This window comes from Balaenoptera physalus (assembly GCF_965194825.1).
Source record: "Balaenoptera physalus genome assembly, chromosome: 17".
In the NCBI taxonomy this organism is placed as follows: domain Eukaryota; kingdom Metazoa; phylum Chordata; class Mammalia; order Artiodactyla; family Balaenopteridae; genus Balaenoptera; species Balaenoptera physalus.
Genome location: NC_138895.1, coordinates 65,810,287 through 65,831,963, shown reverse-complemented (window position 1 = coordinate 65,831,963; position 21,677 = coordinate 65,810,287). Strand labels below are relative to the sequence as shown.

Here is a 21,677-nt window from a genome sequence, read left to right as displayed (position 1 = left end):
ATGCAGTTCTAACTTCTACAGCCATGTTTATCCACCTAATTACATGGTGCAACCTGCATTTGGAAGGCTAGTTCAATTTCATTATAGTTTCCCACAGACAAAACAAAAATATCTATTTTAAACTCATCCATTGAATGAAAAATAACTACCGTTTTCCTATTCAATTGATACCAATATTGGACTTGAGCACTAAAATGATGAAAGACGCCTATCTCTCTGAGCAGAGAGCAAGAAATTTTAGGCTCAAAGAAAATCACCACAGCCTTTCTTCAAAATGGGTTCATCAGGAGGCTGCAGAACTCAGTTTTTGGATCACCAGGAAGACACTATTCCAAGTACTTCTAACCACACACCTGTTCCCAACCACTACTGATGCTGAAGTCTGTATATTTGGCTTCTCCTATCCCCCCAAAACCAAAGGATCATGTCTATCCCAGGATGGTACATGCTTCACTTTCTAACAGTTAGCACTCCCAGACCCCTCTGGATCCCTGACATAGTATGCTTGTATGCTCTTAGAGCTACTTGCAAATGGAGGTTCCACTTACCTGTGTTATGAAGTACTGGATATCCAGGAACATAATGATTAAGGCTTAGGACATAAAGTTGGACTGCTGAAGGAAATCCCAGCTCTGCCATGTACCCTTGTATGTCCTTGAGCACATTATTTAATCTCCCTCATCATCAGTTTCTTTACCTGTAAAATGGGAATAATAAAAGCACTTATAGGGTTGCCAAGATCATTAAATAGACTAGTATTGTGTCTGGAACATAAAAAGTACAAAAAACTTAGCTCTAATTGCTAGATTCTCATTATCTACCTGCACACCGTGCCTTAGTCAGACTTAGCAAAACAGGTTACACAAATTCCCATGAGGCCAAGGGACTGCTTGCAGGTTTCCCCAGGCTGTGGGCAATTCCACAGCACTGAAGGCAATTCCACCAAGCAGGAAGTGAGCTGGAGAAGTTCCACCCAGACTCCCAGTCATGCCCGCTCTCCAATTTCTATTTCACTTTATGGAGAACCAGATAAAAAGGACATTATTTCCGCAGCTCTGTGCCACTGTGTGCACATCTACTTTGTAAAACCAGGCTTTCTGCAGCCCTAGTTGTGCACACATGTGTCCATTGCTAGATTGTGAACCTGAAGGAGGAACCAAGTTTCCTTCCTGTTCGTGTTTCTTTTGGTGATTGCCTTGTACTGTGTATGGAGAAGAGTGAAGGCTAACTAAAGAATGAATGAATGGTAGTAATATTTGTAAATAAGACAATTGAACTAGCTCAAGGCAAAAGGGAATTTTATTTCCCAACTCCCTTTCTTCCCAACTGTAAAGATATTCTTCCCTTGGTTATCAATGCTTTCCAGCATGTCTTAGCTTGTCTCCAGCTGTGCTTTGGACTCCTTCCCTCCATCTCTCTGTATTAGAACTAACTCTCTCTCTGCCAAGTGGCAATCAGGTATGATGCATTCATTAATCAGCTAAACAACCCCTCAGACAAGGTACAAACAAAGCCATGTAACAGGAAATCAAAAACCTTAATCCAAAGAAAACTTGTGTGTAAAGAACTTAATATGGGTCACTAGAAGGGGGCAATGTCTAGTTCTGTCTCAGACAGGTGAGAGAAAGACACCTATTCATTTGATCATTCCTTCTCCTTGGAATCCTAATGGTTTCTTTAAGTGGCTCTGAGAAAAGTTGTTGTACATGTAGGATCTGAATTAAGTCTGGCCAGCCTGCTGCTGCTATACTAATTCTATCTTTTCTCTTTGGTTTTTCCATAGCCACACTTAAAAGAATCAAAGTTCATGCAGAAAGTATTCTGAGAATAGCTGCTGCAGTGTTTGCAGAACTGTTTCAGAGGAACTAGAGATAGCAGAAGTGTTATCTAGTTCAGAGACCAGAAGCAGTATTGTTCTGAATACAATCAAATGTTTGATTTCTTTGAATGACCGAATGTAACTCCTATACATAGCCAATGAGTAAACATGACCAAAGGCTGACTTTCCCGCTCAGTTGAAACCTCCAGCTAAATGAATCATAGTAGTTCTATGAGAAAGTGAGGGGAAAACCCACCAATAACTAGTCAAGAAATTTGCTAGTCTAACTGAGGAAGTAACTGGGGGTAAAAAAGGCAGAATGCCTAGCAAATCCATTGCTTTTCTGATGGCATCTCCTATGTGCTCCAAATCACCTAAGAGTTCCTTGGATTGGAGAGTGTATTACATTGCACTGATTGCCTTTATTCAGTTAGAGTGGAAACTGCCTGGGGACAAAGTCTCGCCTGGCATTAGTAGTAGCAGTGGATTTGGTGAGTCAGGTGTCTGGGTTTGAATACAGTATCTGCCATTTTATCTCTATGAACTTGGACTAGTTATTCCATCTCTTTGGACTTCACTTTCATTTTTGTAAAATGAAGACAATATTACTATCTGCCTCGTAGAATTATTGTTGGTATTGCTTGCATTAATTCATCCATCTAAAACCCTATGTCCGGGGCCAGGCGTAATTACTGATGATCAATAATTATCAGTTGCTATTGCTGAACATTGGTATCCTCCAACTACAGAGTCCAGTGCACAGAAAATTCTCAAGACAATCGTCTCAAGACGATTTAATAAATCAATCCCAAGTGTTGCCTCATGGAACTGCTACATTGGTGAATAAATTAAATAGTTTGGAAAAACTGTGTCATCATATCATCACACCTCTGCTTACCTCATCAAACATGTCTATTCTTTATTCATTTAGGAGGATTGTATGAAATTCTGTAGCAGCTCTATAGGGATAACAGGAATTTATAATATGTCAAGGGACCTGTTTCTTTATTCAACAAACACTTTTGAAACAGATACAGTTTTCCAAAAGTGAAAACACTAAGAAAATGACAAAAAGATATAATTCCTGTATCATTTTTATTGATAATAACAGCCTATATTTATCACCCACCACACAATAAGCATGGTGTTACGCTCATTATATATATTAGCTCATTTTATGCTGACAAAGTGGTTATTATGTCCATTTTAGAGAGAAGAAAACTAAGATTCGAACAAGCTCAATAACTTGCCTGACAGTTTTCACCTAGAGTTTTCCAGAGTTAAATCTCCTCTGTATTTCCAAAGTGTGTTCTTTTTCTACTCTCTTACTATCCCTCTTTCAACATCTTACTATGATATCAGGCAGAATGAAATAAGTACTCTATTGGAGATATGCATAGATTATCATGGAGCTCCTGAACTCTGGAACTCTTGGAAGGAGAACAGTGAATCCAGATGGTGGAGAATGAGGGGTGACTTTATTCAGGGCATTTTAAATGAACCATATAAGATAAGTGGGATTACAGAGGGGCAAGAGGGAGAGGAAGGGAACTCCAGGAAGTAAAAACATATCAGCCAAGCCCCAGCAGTGTCACCTCACAGGGGAGGGTAGCTGTGTGCCAGGACTTAGAAAAAAGGCTGCGAGTAGGGGCGGATTATACCTAGGTAGGGGCAGAATGGCCAGAGTGTTGGAAAAGACTGTTCTTTAAAGTACAGACATGATCTCTCTGCATATTCACAAACTTTATTGCATACCCGAAGCACAGATGAACTCGAACCCTACCCTAGTTTTGGAGAATCATCACAATTCCTATTTGAGCAGGTCTGACTTAATGGTGTTTGTATATAACACACACACACACAATTATGAGCGGACAATGTCTGAACAATCATACCTTGGTCATTCATTCTCTCCACTCATTTTCTGCCATAAGGGAAATTACCCAGAGATTATTCTCAATCCTACAAATAATCGATGAGCAAATATATAAGGTGAAATCAGTCTGTTGCAAGACCTGAGAGAGAGAGAGAGAGAGAGAGAGAGCACGTGCTTTATCAGTGGCTCCAAAGCAGGTGTTTTAAGAGGAATATAGGGTTTAGAAAATGGCAGGCCTGGGCATCAATATACAGCATGTAGTGGGGGAAGTTCATAGAACTGTGGGCCTTCAAGATGGTCTATTTCCCCCCGTTTTACAGATGAAAAGTTTCCAAAGCCCTGGACCTGCACCACAATCCAGCACTCCTGTTGTTGCCCTGGACTGTCCCACCACTTCATCACTTAGTTGTTCTGAAAGCAGTGGCAGTGCCTCTAGAATACATCCCGTTTGACTCTAAAAGGAAGGCTTTTTTTGGCTACAGCAAAAGGAAAGTGGGAAGATAAAACAAACTTTAATTCATCTGTTCTTACTCATAGGCTTCCCATCAAGGATGGGTTTTATCCTTATTTAGAATCAATACTAAGTAAAGAGAGTATAAATATACCAATTGAAAAACTCTTTCTGTGGAAGCCTTGGCAGCCACAGTTAAATTGCTTGAGGTCTACAGACACCATGCATTTTCCCCAGCGCTTATTCTGAAACCCTCAAGTGTTAAACTCAATCATTTCCTGGGACCCTTGATATAATAGAATCTAAGATATGTTAATAGGTTTTGTTTTATTTTGTTTTGTGTTTAGGAGGGAGGTTTGTAGTTCTGGGACAGTTAGGTAAATCCCTAACAGACCGATGGAGTTTTTGAATCTTAATTGGTTGTGTTGAATATTTTTCCCCAAGAGATAAGAGTAACTATATTTAATCACTATGTCTGAGAAAAATAAGAGGATCTGGGTTAAACTGAGGAATTTCCCCTGGGCATTTCCCATAGGTTAGCCTTGTGTCAAGGGATTCAAACCTCAGAGAGCTCCTAGGGCCTCTGTGTGCCACTATAGGAAGTGGCACAGACTCTCAATCAGGTGACATTATCACACTAACTACTATTATAATCCAAGGGAAAGTCAAACTCCAAAGAAAGTTTAGATTCTTCACGTGTAAAATAGGAGACTTGAACAGACATATCCCTTTAGAACTTTTCTAACACTGATCTATTCCATTTGTGGGGCGTTGTTCTGGGGAAACACAAAATGAACCACAAGATAAGTGCGCAGAGCTGAGCATTTTGAGTAAATAAAAGAAAAATGCATGTTGGAATGCACCTAAAGGGTTTACAGCTGGATTTGTTCCCTAGCTTAGAAAACCTGAAAACCTTTGGATGGTGCAGTCTCTGGGTCAATGAGTCTCAAGTAGGTTCACTTTTTTAAGGACAGCAGGGGTGGATTTATCTTCCTAGTAGGTGAAACCAAAACAACCTTGAGTGATGAGCCCAGATCTTGGGCTACTCTCTGGTCCCTTTTCCACTACATTATGCTACCTAGATTTTCTCCTTCATACTTAAAAGAAAGAAGAACATGAAATGACAGGCAGATGACTTGGAAAATGTCAAACCATTATCTCCAGACTTTCTAAAAACTAGTTCCAGAAGATATCTCATATAAAAATGTTTTCAAGGTGCAAAACATGTGGGATACTAGAAAATCCATCTCTCTTGGAGTTTAGAAAGCATCATTTTAAAAAAAGCTCAGAAAGATCCTATTTAGAGAAAATCTGCGTGCATTTGCTTAAACTTGCATGTCCTAACTTATTTGGCCAGTGAAGACATACTCTACACAAACCACTAATTATCACTGTATCTGATTTGCAAACACATAGAAGTGATTACTCGCGTAGGCATATGGAAAGATCACTTTACCTGTACTTTAAAGTGACTATGTCTCCCATCTTAGCATGTGCCCATCGGTAGCTCCTTTTCCTAATTACCTCATTCAGCACAGTTTGCTTTTCAGTACAGTATTTGACAGCCTGGCCTCAGTTGTTTTCGTTCCAGCCTTTGACATCACACCTCTGTATCCCCAAAATTGCCTGGCATAATACTTGCAGGTCATGGATACTCAAGTACTTGTGATGATCCTTTCACTGACCTTTACAAAATTTTTTAGTCATTCAAATGTGAATGCTCAAGTTGATCACGTGTACTTGGGCCCATCGACTTCTACAGCCCATTGGTTTTGTGAGATACTATCCAATGATGCACACCCAACCCTTCATGTGTCAGATAGAAGAGCGCAGCAAATCTAATCTTTGCTTAAATATAAACCTGGAGTAAAAAGAAGCCACAAGAATCCTCCCTCAAAGCCAGTACACACAAATCAGGGTCAGCAGTTAAAGGCACATGGTCATCTGCCCAGTGACCTATCTTTACCCTTGGGAGCTGGTAAAGTTCCAGACAAGCCCTGGTGGGGAGGATGGATGGTGAGGAGGAACGAGTGCAGACCAGAGTGGCCAGAGGGTCCATGCGGCCTGGAGTGGCTCCACACAGCCCTGCCGTTGGTTAGAATCTCAAACGATAAGGTCACAGCCATTAACAAGTAGCAGATACAAACGGGCGCAGGGAACCACATGTAGCCATATGCACATATCGATCAGAAGGAACAAAAACAAATCATTTAAGATGAAATATGTTGGTGGAGACAAACGTATAGGTACAAAAGAAATTGGAACACTTGTACACTGTTGTAGGAATGCAAAATGGTGCAGCCACTATGGGGGTGCCTCAAAAAATTAAAAATGGAAGTATCATATGATTCAGCAATCCCACTTCTGAGTATTTATCCAAAAGAACTGAAATCGGGATCTGAAAGCGATATTAACACAATATTCACAGCGTTATTCACAATAGCTAAGATGTGGAAACAACCTAAATGTCCATTGACAGATGAATGGATAAGGAAAAAGTGGTATTTACACACATGAACTATTACTCAGCCTTTAAAAAATGAAATTCTGTAATATGTGACAACATGAATGAACCTTGAGGATATCATGGTAAATGACATAAGCCAGTCACAGAAAGATAAATACTGCATGATTCTATTTATAGGCGGTATCTAAAATAGTCAAATTCAGAGACTTCCCTGGTAGTCCAGTGGTTAAGACTCCACACTGCCAATGCAGGGGGCGCAGGTTCGATCCCTGGTTGAGGAAATAAGATCCCACATGACGCGCGGTGCAGCCAAGTAAATAAATAAATAAAACTTAAAAAGTACATAAAATAAAATAGTCAAATTCATAGAATCACAGAGCAGAATGGTGGTCACCAGTGGCCAGGGGAAGAGAGAAATGGGGAGTGACAAATCAGCGGGCATCAAGTTTCGGTTAAGCAAGATGAATAAATTCTAGAGACCTGCTGTACAACACTGCACCTGTAGTCAACAATAATGTGCTCCACACTCAAAAATTTGTTAAGAGGGCAGATCTCAAGTTACGTTTCTTACTACAATAAGATTTTATAAAATAAAAGATGAAATAAAGGTCCTTGAGATGCTGCAGGTACTTAATACATTGCATCATTATTCTGACTCAGTGGGCTCTGAATAAGAGGGTTTGCTTTAGTGAATAAGAACATGTGTAGACTGGAGTCTAACACACTGTGTTCAAAATCCTCCTGATCCCTCAATCTTATAAGATTATAATTAGGGACTTCCCTGGTGGTGCAGTGGTTAAGAATCCGCCTGCCAATGCAGGGGACACGGGTTCGAGCCCTAGTCCGGGAAGATCCCATATGCTGTGGAGCAACAAAGCCCGTGTGCCACAACTACCGAGCCTGTGCTCTAGAGCCCGCGAGCCACAACTACCGAAGCCCATGTGCCTAGAGCCCGTGCTCGGCAACAAGAGAAGCCACCGCAATGAGAAGCCCGCGCACTGCAACGAAGACCCAATGCAGCCATAAATAAATAAATAAAATAAATAAATTTATTTAAAAAAAATTAAATGGAATTATATAGGGCATATAGCATGGAGGCAGTTCCTAACATACAGTAAGTATATTTTGAACATGTTTTTAAAAAATAGGATAGTGTGAAGACCTTACTATTTTGTCATTATTAGTTGGTCTTTCTTTAAAGTTTACAACCTCCAGATTAGCTCGACACATCTCTCTTGGCTTACTTCACTTTTCCCTTTTGTTTCCCTCCTCTCCCTTCTCATTCCTGTGTCATTTCTTCTCTCTCTGATCTCTTATATACCAGTTCAACCACAGTCTTTTAAATGCCTACTCCCCTCCAGTGAGAGAGAGAGAGACAGAAGTTGGCCGTGGAGTGAAGGAGGGTCACAGTAGCTCTCACACATCTCAGGATCTGAGGAACGATGGAGGACAAATCATTTTTCATCCCCCATGAAACTGCCATAATCTAGCCTCACTGCTCTGCTCCTGAACTCATAACAGCACCCTAAGCTCACTCGGTTCTTGGCTTAACTGCCTTTGATTGCGATAAGGGCACATACCAACCCATAATACTTAGGTAACCATCAGGCTACTGTCCAAGACATACTGGCTCCTTTCTTTAACCGGAAATTATTTATTTAACAAACACTTCCCAGAAATCAAATGTCAGTCAGCTACTAATTTGAAAAACAAGCAAATTCAACACTTTAGCAGAAGTGGCTCCAAACAACACATATGCATGCAAACATCTCTCTAATAGACATAAACAATTTTTAAGTAATCTTTTTAAAAGTGAGTACAAAATATAGACAGAAAAATACACAAATTACAAGGTTAAAGCTTGATAAATTTTCACAAAGGGAGCACACCCAATCAGCCATCACCCTGACCAAGAAATAGAACATTTCAAACATCCCAGGGTACGTCATCACCCCTTCTTTCAGTCACCACCCCTCCAAGAGTTTTAATACCATAGACTAATTGCCTGATTTTGAACTTTTCTTAAATAGAATTAATCAGTCTCTAGTCTCTTGTGTCTGGCTTCTTCAGCTCAACATGTGGTTATAAGATTCATCCAAATGAGGGACTTCCCTGGTGGCACGGTGGATAAGAATCCGCCTGCCAATGCAGAGGACTCGAGTTCGATCCCTGGTCCAGGAAGATCCCACATGCCGCGGAGCAACTAAGCCCGTGCACCACAACTACAGAGCCTTTGTTCTAGAGCCCACAAGCCACAACTACTGAGCCCACGTGCTGCAACTACTGAAGCCCGCGTGCCTAGAGGCCGTGCTCCACAACAAGGGAAGCCACTGCAAGAAGCCCGTGCACCGCAACGAAGAGTAACCCCCTCTCACCACAACTAGAGAAAGCCTGCAAGCAGCAACGAAGACCCAATGCAGCCAAAAATAAATAAAATTAAATCTTAAAAAAAAAAAAAGATTCATCCAAGCAATTCAGGTAGCATCAAATTTAGCTGATGAAAATGTAAATTAATTTCAATAATTCTGAAAAGTTTAGAGTATATCAAGTCTTAAAATGTTCATATCCCTTGATCCAATGATTCTACCTCAAATAATCCATTCCAAAATTTTTTTAAATAGGTGAGAATTTACATTCTAAAATGATTATTAAAGATATATTTAACTGTGATGAAAATAACAATATGGGAATAGTTTCATCCATGCTATTGCATGCAGCCATAGTCCCTTTGTTTCACTGATGTAGATTAATCCTCAGCAGCAGATTTCAATTAGCTTTATATACCAAGCCCAGCACACTTCTGATTGCTTATAAGCAGGGGTTATATATGGACTAGAGGCAAGATCAACAATCCGCTTAACTCTTAAAACAGCTCTTTTTACTTATTCTTTCTCATACAGACTTCCCCTTGGCAATAACCTGAGACCAGCCATTTGAAAAAATTAGCTTTCAAATTATGAATTTCCTGCCTCCTTTTTCCAGGCTCTGCCCCACCAGTGATTCTCCACTTCCCCCCACTACCTCTCCTACGTCACCCACCCTTCCCAAAGGTATGAACATCTGGGAGTCTGAGGTGTAATATTTTCCTTCCCTACCAATATTAAAAAAAGAAAAACTACATGGGCAGAGAATGTTGGACAGTTTTCAATCCCTGTCTAATGGCGTCTTCACACTCTTCACTGTTTTGTTTGAAGTGTCATGGGTGTTCACACAAATATATGTAAGAAGAAAAACTGTTCCCACATAAAAAAATTACTTAGGATCTATCTGGGCCAATACTGTTTCCTACCACTTGCAGTAGGTGGAGAAAAATGAGAGTTGACTATAATGAACTAAAGTGAAGGTGAATGTTACATCCAAGCAAGTGGATGCCGAGAGACCATGTACGTGTTTGACTCAGCCATGGAAAAAGCCCTGTAGTATGGAAGAAAGACGGAGATGCTAAAAATGGAAGAAAGGAAGCATACCAGGCAATACAGTTGCTCCACAATGTCATTCCTGCCCAACCCAGAGGGGCATAAATAGAAATATTCTGGAATTTAGTACTACTGATATTTAAGCCCAATTTCCAGCAAGGTCAAGACTAATAGTGAGTTGTGTATTTTACTAACTTAGGTTGCAAGCGCCTTTGGGCGGATCTGGTACCTTCTTCTATATCTCACTCGGCGCCAAGAACACTGTTAGCCATCAACAAAACCATAATAGACCTCGAGTCTTCAAAGGCCAACAAAAACACATACACTGAGCTAATGGGGACATTTACAGGCAAGAATTGTGCACCAAGCCTGTTTTCTATTTGTTTTGATTTTGTTTTTGTTCTTCTAGCTATAAATGAAAAAAAAAACAACTATTTTTAGAATTTCAAAAGGCTCTCTCTGAGATCTCGCCTCTGAGTTCACAGTAATTTCAGGAAAATGGGAATGTAGTACTTAACACTGCAAAGAATAAATGTATACTTTGAGAACTGTTTGGTTATTCCTCCCCCACCCCTATATTCTCTTCCCTTTGGAGCAACCTAGAAAAATAATTTTGTCCAAGGCCACCCTGAAATTCAGTGACAATTCCAGGAATAAAATTTAGATGTTTCTTTCAACATTGTCTCTGATCCAGCCTAGGAATAGACATCATTTTTCCAATATTTCCAATGTAAGTGTCCTTGTGATGGGCCAACTCAACTTGTTTGTGTTTCTGAAAATAACGCAACTTGATGGAGATAGGGATTGTGAACAATAGACACTGAAGCAACACAGACTCAGAGACTAGTAGGTTGCTCTATGAACAAGAATGGCTTTGACTTCAACCATGGTTCTTTGAACCCAGAGAAAGACCGCATATAATGAGTGTCAATCACTGGAAAACTCAATGGTATTAATGGAGCTTCTATTATAAGTACTCAGAACACGAAAGTTTCTGTGTCCCTCATATTCTCTTCCTCCAAAATACTAGTAGAAAATGATACAACTGCAAGTCATGGACTTTATCCATCAAAAAAAATAAATAAATGAAAATTTTTGGAGGAGCCAAAACATATCAGCACAGGAGCCAAAACATACCAGCCAAAACATACCAGAAAATTGTAATGCAACATGGTAGAGCAGAGAGAGAATGGACCATAGAGGCAGATACACCTGACTAACAATTCCAGTTTTACTTGTTACTAGTTCTACAGTTTTCTAAATCTCTCTCAGCTTAATTTCTTCACTTATAAAATCGGGACTGAAATATTTTTTCAGAGCTCTTTCAACTGCAATTATCAAAACAACCCAATTTTGTATAAGCAAAAGCATAAATAAATAAGAAATAAAAGAAATTTATTGACTATGTAACTAAAAAACCTAGGAGTCTCTAGCTTCTGGCACACTTGGATTCAGGTACTCAATACTGCCAGGAAGTGATCTCTCCCACATGCCTTCTTTCTTCTGAAATGGCTAAATTTTCAAGTATGCTTTCCCATCATGATGGTCCCCAGAACTCAAGGGTTATATCCTCATAGCCCCAAGTCTAACGCGATGAAGGTTTCTCTTGGCCAACAGGTGTAACAAGAGTTTACGAACTGAACTTCATTTATTCTGATCAGTTATATGTTCAGAGCTGGAGGCACCACTGGAAGGTACTGTACACCAGAGTGCTATTACCTGGATAAAGGTAAAAGACTTTTGGAAAGGCCAAAGCAACCAATGTCTTCTACAATGAATCTCAGGATTATCGTAGAAGCAAACAAATAAAACTTATTCTAGTATCCTATAATTTCCATTAAGACAACAATAAATTAAAGTCATTCTTATAGGTGGAGGAATCTTTGACATCCAGGAAATATTTGCTTGTATTGACCCCAGTTAAGCACACAACACACTTAGTAGTGAAATCTCCATGATCTCCACAATATTCTGCCCAAATTAGGTAAGGGTGCAAGATGAGATTTTAGCTGGATTGAAAGGGGCACAGGATTTAGCCAAGCAAAGAACAGAGAAGTCATTCTAAGGGGAAGTAATAGAACAAGATAATGATGATATATTTTTCATGTAAGAGAGAGTTTTGTGGGTAAGATGAGCATTCTAACCAACAGAAAATGGCATATCATAAAGTAAATTTGTAAATATTCTAGTAGGAAGAGTTTGCATACCTCCAACAAAAATAAAATTTACAGAATTAAGTTGTTTAAAATGTCATTAGTATGGAAAGATGTTTTTGGAAGTACTCATTCAACAGAGTTCTTTGGAAAGATACTCCTCTTCCTTAAGCTGGTCTGCATTCAGTGAGGCAGGCTGTGTGCACACATAAATTTGACAAATGAGATTCAGCCCTCTTCATTAAGGACACAATTAGCTCACTCCAGTACAGATGAGGATTTATTGGTTTAAGCATGTTAATAAAAGCCTGGCTGCAGCAGAGAAACAAAAAGTAGTTTAAAATGAGAAAATTGCATTAATATACATGATGTGGGTTCTAACTGGGGCCAAAATGAAAACTATTTCCTGGATTTCAGATAGAGATCTGTCCAACAACAACATTATTTTGAGCATTTTGAAGGCAGACTTCAAATAAATAATGAAAAGCAAGACAGAAACATTTAACCAAATGAGAAAAGAGTTTTTTTAAAACACATTGAGAGTGCCAACCATAAATAATTTTTGCAAGCAATACTAAGCCAGACGTACCATCCTTCCGGTAATGCACCTACATCAGGCACCAAGAATCTTTATTTCTGGCTGTGATGAATTCAGATGAGTTATCCCGTTCTCAAAAAGATGTCTACAGAAGGCTCTACTGACTGCCAAAAGCACTATTCTCTCAAAATAGAAATCCTTTCTCAGTTCGACTTAAGTCTGTTATGATAATCTCAGGGAATTTACCAGTCTGGGAAGATTTATTTCATGGAAATGAAGTGTTTCCAAGGTTTAAAGAAATTCACTCCATATTTCGGGAAATGAGCATGTGATATATTTTGCATGCTGTCTTAATAGAAGAAGCAATAGCTCTTTCTACAGGGTGCTGTGAGCTATTGAATAAAAGCTGTTGTATGGTCACGATCAAGGAGTAAAAACAAGACTTTGAAAAAAGTGAATATAATAAACTAAAATCTTGAGAAAATAAGGGCATTTTAAGGCCATAATGGCAAAGTACTAGGTTCCAAAACAAAAAATTCAATTCTAATTATTTTTCATTATTATAAGCTTGTTTCTAAACATGAACACATTGAGGAATGTCTATGTCAAGTATTCATTGGATGGTATGACGCCTGCCAAGCATCTCTATTGCTTTGGGTCCTATAGTTTAGTGTTTGTGGTATAAAGAGATCTTTCCTCAACTGTTCCCCCAACCAAGAGCTCTGAAGCCAAAACAGAGTTAATGCTGTGGCTAAACAAACAGAGTTTTGATTACAACAAGAGTGTGCACAGGGACTTCCTGGTGCTCCAGTTCTTAAGAATACACCTTCCAATGCAGGGGCTACGGGTTCAATCCCTGGTCAGGGAACTAAGATCCACATGCCACGGGGCAACTAAGCCCGCACACCGCAACTACTGAGCCCACATGCCACAGCTAGAGAGAAGCCCGTGCGCCACAACTAGAGAGAAGCCTGCGTGCCGCAAAGAAAGATCCCGCATGCCACAACGATGATCCCACATGCTGCAACTTAAGACCTGACACAGCGAAATAAATAAATATTTTTTTTTTAAAAAGAAAAAGAGTGTGCCCAGCTTTCTAGATGTCTGATTAGCTGTGGAAGATCAAGTCAGCCTTGGGGTTTTGCTCATAGGAGAGACACCTAACCTCATCTCCAGAAAACAAGAAGGCTTCTATGAATAGGGGAAATATAAGCCATGAATTGAAGGAGGCGGGGAAGGAGTTATTCAGGTAAATAGGGTCTTGAGGGGGACTGGCATGTGCAAATGACCAGCAGCCAGTGGGAACATGGCTCTTTGGAGGACCTGGTACATGTTCCATAGAGTGAACGAGCAGTGTGTAATGGGGTAGCCAGTGGAGAGAGGAGGTTAGAAACGCAAGCAGAGACAAGACCATGCTAAATCTGGTAGGCCATGATCGGGACCTGTACTTTATTCTAAGAGCGATGGGGAGCCATGTAAATCATCAGAAAATTCTATCATCCCTACATAAGAAATATATCCAGAATCTGACCACACTTTTAAAACATCTTCATCTCCATCACGGTCCAACCCACTATCAACTCCTGCCCAGAGTATTGCAATTGCCTTCTACCGGGCCTTCCTACCTTCCCTTGCTCCCTTCATGCTCTTCTCCTCTGGGTACTCCCTACACCTCGACCCTGCTCTACTTTTCTGCACAGCACTTAGCAGACATATTCTATATTGCCACCAGAAGGGCAGGAATAAACCAGTTTTGTTCACTACCCTATTACTTGCTTTTAGAAAAATGCACGGCCCCAAGTTGATGCTCAGTAAGGTTTTGATCATTGAGGACTAGCTTGTGCTTCCTATATTCAAAATCCTCCAGCGGCTTACCATTTCACGATGATGAAAAGTCAGAATCCTTACTCTGACTCCCAGGGCCCTGCAGGACCTGGTCTTCCAGACTCTTGCCTCCTCTCTGCTTTCATCTCCTACCACTTTCCCACTTGCTCCCTTTGCTAGAAACACACTGGTCTTTCCATTTCCTGACTATTGTAAGCATGCATCACCCCCAGGACCTTTGCACTTCCTACTCTCTATTGCTCCACATAGCTGTATAATTTGATCCTACACTTCCTTCAAATCTGCTCAAATGTCACCTGCCCAGAGAGGCCTTTTCTCTACCACCCCACACATCAGCAGCCCCTTCCTGCCACCCTGGTCATTCTCTTTCCCCTTACTTGGTTTTATTCAGTTTCATAATAGTGAAAAAGTGGAAAATACTTATCATAATACCTATTTATGTGTGTTGCCTGTCTAACCCTAAAAGAAGATCCGTTCTATGAAGGCAGTAGATTTATTTGGGTCGTGACCATTCCCTGGTATTTAGAACTATGTTTGATCCACGCTAGGTACCTGCATTAGAGGAATCAACTGGGAATCAGAAATTACATCAGTTATTTGATGAGAGGGAATTTAATATCAAGAGGTGCTAAGTACTATTAAGCTGTTAAGTAGGTACCTGAAAGGTACAAAGAGAACTCTCAAGGGTCCTAGAAGTAACCACAGCAGGAAACAAATACCACCTCTCTGGCACAGGGAATAAGGAAGATGCTGGAAATGTTAAATGTAGAAACCTAGGAGAGAGTCCTTGCGGAGCTGAAACTCAGGGCTCTGAGAAGGGGGCTCTCGTGGCTGGTGTCTCTGAGCTCTGAGGAGTGACCTGGTGGGCTTGGGACCCAGATCTTTGAAGAAGGACTGCTGGAGGCTGGGGCTGGCAAGATGGCAAGTGTGATGAAATGGGCTCTTTTCACACTGAAAGAACTAACGGCACATTGGATCCAGCTGTTGCTTTGGGAAGGAACAACTGCTATGGGGTGAAGAAGCATGGCCTGGGTGATACTACTGGGCACAGAGAGCAGAAAGGAAGCCCTCTGGAAGCTGGGAGGAACGAGGAGATCCCTTCTTCCTCTTCAAGCCTTGCAGTCTCCTTCTGACGCCGCCGTTGGTGGAGTGTAACACGGAGCCAGCTAACCCAACCAAAATGTGGTTTGCACAGCCCCAGCCCCAGCCGGCAGCACAAAACTGAGCATTAAAGGGGGGGTTAGACGCTGAGAGACAACTCAGTACCTTGCACAGTACTCAATACATTCCTGTTGAAAGAAGATATTGAATGCATCGTAATGTCTTCAAAGATCATTTAAATTGACTAAAAATTAAGCATGCTGCTGATAATAAATAGCAATTAAAAAATTATCCAAAGGACACAGAGGCAACTGAGGCTTGTCAGGCTACAGCCAAGTTAAGTAATCAATTTCTATCACAGGCAGTGAATGGTATTCTGTTTCCTGGCAGCTGAGGTAAAAATGGAAATATGCCATGCATTAACATTTAATTATAATAGTGCAGAGAGAACAGCACTTTATCTAAAGATAAAGTTTTTTTTTTTTTTCCCAAAGCAGAGGTTTGATATTTTCAAGCATGCATATTTGTTTGAAACCCCACAATTCAACACCAGGCAACATGAAATAAAAAGGCTCAGTCTTGCTTACATTTTAGCTCATAGTAATGTGTGTGTGTGTGTGTGTGTGTGTGTGTGTGTGTGTGTGTGTGTGTGTGTGTGTGTGACCAGCTGTTGGCCTCATCTATAAAAGAACATCAATACATAAACTAGCAAACATCTCATTTTAAGAACTAGATTCTCAGGAGCCATCAGGATGAATTAGGAGCAAAATGCATGCCTGAATAAAAGAATAAATCCACTTGTGGGCCAAGAGTGACTGAATCCCTACAAAAGACATAATAGATTGACTTCTTGCCTGAGGATACTTAAAATCGAATGTCTAACAATTACAATGAATTTTTTGTTTTGCAAAATTTTATGCTGAGTTGCTCCTTATAGAAGTAAGATGCCAATAGACCTACACTGCTTCTTAAGTTCACTCTTAGAGAATACGACAAGGTTATCCGCATAAAGAAGGATGCTTGTATTTCTCTTTATTGCAGCAGGAGGAGATAAAGTCAATTCATTTCCTACTTGTCCTATGTTGATAAAGATTTTAAAAAACAGGTGCTATAACTTGGTCCTGCTTGATATCAGTTAAGGCTGTACTGTTCTTCATGATGAAGATATTTCTGGCTACTCTAATTTTGGCAAATATGTTAAGTGAGAGAGACAGTAATAGTCGAGGTGACTGTCTAGATTGCATGAGTTGGCCCGTAAACAACTGTCCATAGAATCAGAGGTGGACGGTGGAGCAGTGATGAAGATTACATACAGCCTTGAGATGTTCTTAAACCCAAGGCACACCAATGCAAGTGCATCAAGATAAATAGTTATATTTTCAATTTTGAAACATGGATTAAAAAGATAACCTCAAGAAAATGAGACGACAAGCCACAGACTAGGAGAAAATATTTGCGAAAGACACATCTGATAAAGGACTGTTATCCAAAACATACAAAGAACTCTTAAGACTCAATATAAGAAAACAAGCAACCTGATTTAAAAAGTGGGCCAAAGACCTGAAAAGATACTTCATAAAAGAAGATATACGATGGCAAACGAGTGTATGACAAGATGCTCCATGTCATATGTCATCGGGGAAATGTAAATTAAAAACAACAATGAGATACCACTGCATACCTGTTAGAATGGCCGAAGTTCAGAAAATTGACGACAACTACAACAACAAATGCTAGCAAGGCTATGGAGCAACAGAAACGCTCATTCACTGCTGATGGGGGTGAAAAATGATATAATCCCTTGGAAAATAGTTTGACAGTTTCTTATAAAACCAAACATACTCTTTCTTACCATACAATCCAGCAATCATGCTTCTTGATATTAACCCAAATGAATCTAAACTTTATGTCCACACAAACCCACACATGGATGTTTATAGTAGCTGTATTAATAACTGCTAAAATTTGGAAGCAACCAAGATGCCCTTCAGTAAGAAAATGGATAAATGGTGCTATATCCATCCATACAGTGGAATGTTATTTCATGCTGAAAAGAAATGAGCTATCAAGCCATGAAAAGACATGGAGGAAACTTAAATGCATGTTAGCAAGTGAAGGAAGATTGTAACCAACACGCCACTCTGATGTCAGATGTAGATAATGGGGGAGGTTGTGTGCAATATGAGAACTCTCTGTACTTTCCGTTCAGTTTTGCTGTGAACCTACAACTGCTCCAAAAAATTAAGTATTAAATTTTTAAAAAGCATGGATTGATTGCCTATGTTACATTGAAACTAATATTTTATCACAACTTGACTTCTTCTTTTCTTACTTATGGGTGAGGAGGAAGTGGTTCCATATTTATATTCCTCACCTCTGTAACAGCTGGCTCATAACTCTTACTCTATTTTCTATCATTTCCCTCATTTTCTGTCTCCCATTAGTTCTGTTAATGGCAACTGTTAAATAAGGAAAAAACTGCTTTCAGGGCAACAATCAAAAGTTTTACTTAAAAAGTGATCAAGATTATTTAAATTGGTACCCTGGAGACAGTGTAGTTAGAACTCTTAAGAAATTCTGACCACATCCGTCTCACTAATCTAATCTCTCTTCTCATTACTAATTGATTCCAAATTCCATTAATTCCCTAGCCTGACTATGGTGTAAGCTTTCCAGAAGTCTCTGTAAGAAACACTTTCTGCTTCATGGAACTTCTTGCATACCATTCAGTCTGCTTTCCCTTTGAAGGACTGTTAAAAAAAAAGACAGAATGGGAGAGAGAAGGTGAGTCAGAGAGATTCTATCACTGACAGCTGTACATTGTTAATAATACTAATAGCTACCTAATATGAACCACCAACCATGTGCCAGACACCATGTTTGGTGTTCAAATGAAAGTAAGTATTGTGCCCTTTAGAGTGAGGAAACCAAGGCTCAGAAAAGGCACATAACTCACCAAAGGCCACAAGGCTGATGGTTTTCTGGAGCCTCTGTTTGCAAGTGTCAGAAATAAGACTCCTTATTAGTTACCTATTTTATATGTAGTAGTGTGTATATGTCAATCCCAACTGTATAGCACAGGGAACTCTACTCAATACTCTGTAATGACCTATATGGGGAAAGAATCTAAAAAAGAGTGGATATACGTATATGTATAACTGATTCACTTCGCTGTACACCTGAAACTAACACAACATTGTAAATCAACTGTACTCCAATTAAAAAAAAAAAAAAGACATAAGACTCCAACTCATTTAGGCAAAAAAGGATAAAGTTTGCCTAAAAGCTTACAAAGAAGTTTCAATAAACAGACCAAATGAAGGTCACAGATGCAGCCTGGCTTTAGGGATAATTAGAACCAGCAACTCAAAGTCCACCAAGTCTTTTTCCGTATCTCTCCCCTCTGGTCTTCTCTGCATGTGTCACTTATTCCCTCTTATTGCAGACAAGTTTTCTCCCTTTGGCAGGGAGAAAACAGCTCTAAAGATTTTTATCTTAAAATGTCTGTCCCTGGAGAGATACTTTCTTTGCACTTATCAATGCAAAACATCCTGGCAAAAAAAGTTCTGCTCATCTTGCCCACCCCTCTGGGTTAATTAACTCTCTCTATTCCTAAAGAAACCATGTGGATGACAAGAAATGGGAGTGGGATTGGAAAGAAGATCCAGGAGAACTGGAGACAATTCTCATAAGGCAAACTCAGAGATGCTCACTACAAAAACCATGATGTAAGGCCTACAACTATTGGTCTCATTATACAGGTAAGGAAAATAAAAGTTAACTAATTAAAAGAAATTAAAGTGTAAGTTGCTCAACATAACCCAAGAAGTAAGTATATGGGACTGCACTAAGTTCTCTCTAAGTTCACTGTGTTTTTGTCTGTATCTGTTTCCAGCCCTAAGCAAAGAAGGTGGCTCAGAGAAAGCTAGTGGTAGAGCGAAGGTTGATTCACAGCATCTCACAGGACCAAGCTGATGCCAAAGGAACTTGAAGTCCACAGACTAGATCAAAGCCCAATCCCTCTGGCATCCACACTCTTAAGATAATGAGAGACAAACAAATTAATAAAGAATGAGAGTAATGATATTGATTGCTATCTTTATGCAGTGAAATTTGCTTATTTATTACAGAAAATAAAACTTTGAAAAATAGGAAAGATTATCACCATTTCACATAAGTGGAAACTGAGACTAAGAGGTGAAAATATCTGCCTAACGCCATGGTTGATATTCAAACCTATATCTAACCAGCTTCAAAGTTTGTGTGATTTCCAAATATCTTCTACTTCCAAAAAGAAGGTGGAAAAGGATGTATAAAGATTCTCCCAAATAAAGATGGTAAATAACTGTAGCACCTGTATTTGCCTTGATCTCAGCTGGATGAGTGATCTCTGAAAGCAAAGGGAACAACAGACACTTATGTGCTCAGCAGAGCTGGCGTCCTGGCAACTAAGAGCAAGGGCTTCAATCTGATGATATCAAGACTCCAAATATTAATTGACACCCAGGGATACAGTTAAACAAGAGAGTCTTCCACCTGAGGAGCTTACATCTTCATTGGGAAAACAGACTAAAATTTTATATAAAACAAACAAACAGGTAACTTATGTTTTACTATATACCATTAAGAAGTTAAAATAGGAAAATAGTGGCAGTGAGTGAATGTGGATGCTGGGTTATTTAGTGTCGTCAGAGAAGCTCTCTCTTAGGAGGAGATGTGTATTTAGTCCTGAATTACAAGTCCCAGGCAGCCATGCAGAAATCTGGGTGGGGTGGGAAGTGAGGGGTGGGGAAAAGGACAGGGAAGATTGTTCCAAAGAGAAAGAAGATCACGTGCAAAGACTCTGAGAAGGGAACAAGGCTGATCTGTTCATAGGGCAGAAAGAAAGCAAGGGTAGTTGGATCTCTGTAGTTAAGAAATATGAGAAGAGGTTTGAGAGGTGAGGACCATCTGGATCCTGTAGGGCTTAGTAGGCAAAGCCAGGAGTTTGACTTTTAAAAAAAATTTATTTATTTATTTATTTATTTATTTATTTATCTTTTTATTTTTGGCTGCATTGGATCTTCACTGCTGCACATGGGCTTTCTCTAGTTGTGGCAAGCGGGGGCTACTCTTTATTGCAGTGGCTTCTCTTGTTGCAGAACACAGGCTCTAGGTGCGCAGGCTTCATTAGTTGTGGCATGCGGGCTCAGTAGTTGTGGCTCGTGGGCTCTAGAGCTCAGGCTCAGTAGTTGTGGCAAACGGGTTTAGTTGCTCTGCAGCATGTGGGATCTTCCCGGACCAGTCATTGGATAGTTTTATCTGGGAAGTGATGAAATCTAATTTGTATTTTAGAATGATGACTCTGAAGGAAGAATTATGGGAGGGGAGGACCCACTTGAAGGCATGGAGATCAGTGAGGCTGGAGACCATTGTAGAAGAATAGACCAGAGACGACGGAGACTTAACTCAAGTTCTAGCAGTGAGATTTGTGAACAGTGGTCGGACTCAGGACACATTTTGATGGAAAAACATACAAGGTTGTATGTAGAGTGTGAAGAAAATAATCAAAACCCCCAAATCTTAGATTTTTGGCCTGTATGACAGGTTATATGGTAATGACATTTACTGAGATAGCAAAACCTTATGAGAGAACAGATATAGTAGGTGGGTAGGGGGAGGGAAACTTCTGTTTTGTCCATGTTATGATTAGTATGCCTATTAGACATCCAAATGGAAAGTCATGTAGGCAGCTAAGTAAATGAATTTGCAAGTCAGGAAGGCGATTGGGACTGGAGATATAAAAGTAAGAGTCTTCAGTTTACAGATACCATTGCATTGAATTCGTACCCTAGGGAAACACTGTAGATAAACAAACCAAGAAAGATAAAGATAGAGCCCTGTGTCACACCAAAATTTAGAGTGCTGGTGAAGAAAAAGTAGACTGTAAGTTGCTCAAGGTATAGTATGTTAGGTGGCAGGAAAAGAGAGGGATTGTGAGTCATGGAAGCCTAAAGAAAAATGTGTTTCAG

The 21,677-nt window shown here is 39.9% G+C and overlaps 1 long non-coding RNA gene across 1 annotated transcript in view; it reads left to right on the top strand.

Annotated features, from left to right (window-relative positions):
- The first annotated feature begins 695 nt into the window (after nucleotides 1-695).
- The window catches only part of LOC309646705, a 610,320-nt gene continuing 589,338 nt past the window's right edge, over nucleotides 696-21,677 (top strand). Inside the window, exon 1 of the long non-coding RNA XR_014255545.1 lies at nucleotides 696-2,818. This is a non-coding gene — a long non-coding RNA (uncharacterized lncRNA). The remainder of the gene's footprint in view (nucleotides 2,819-21,677) is intronic.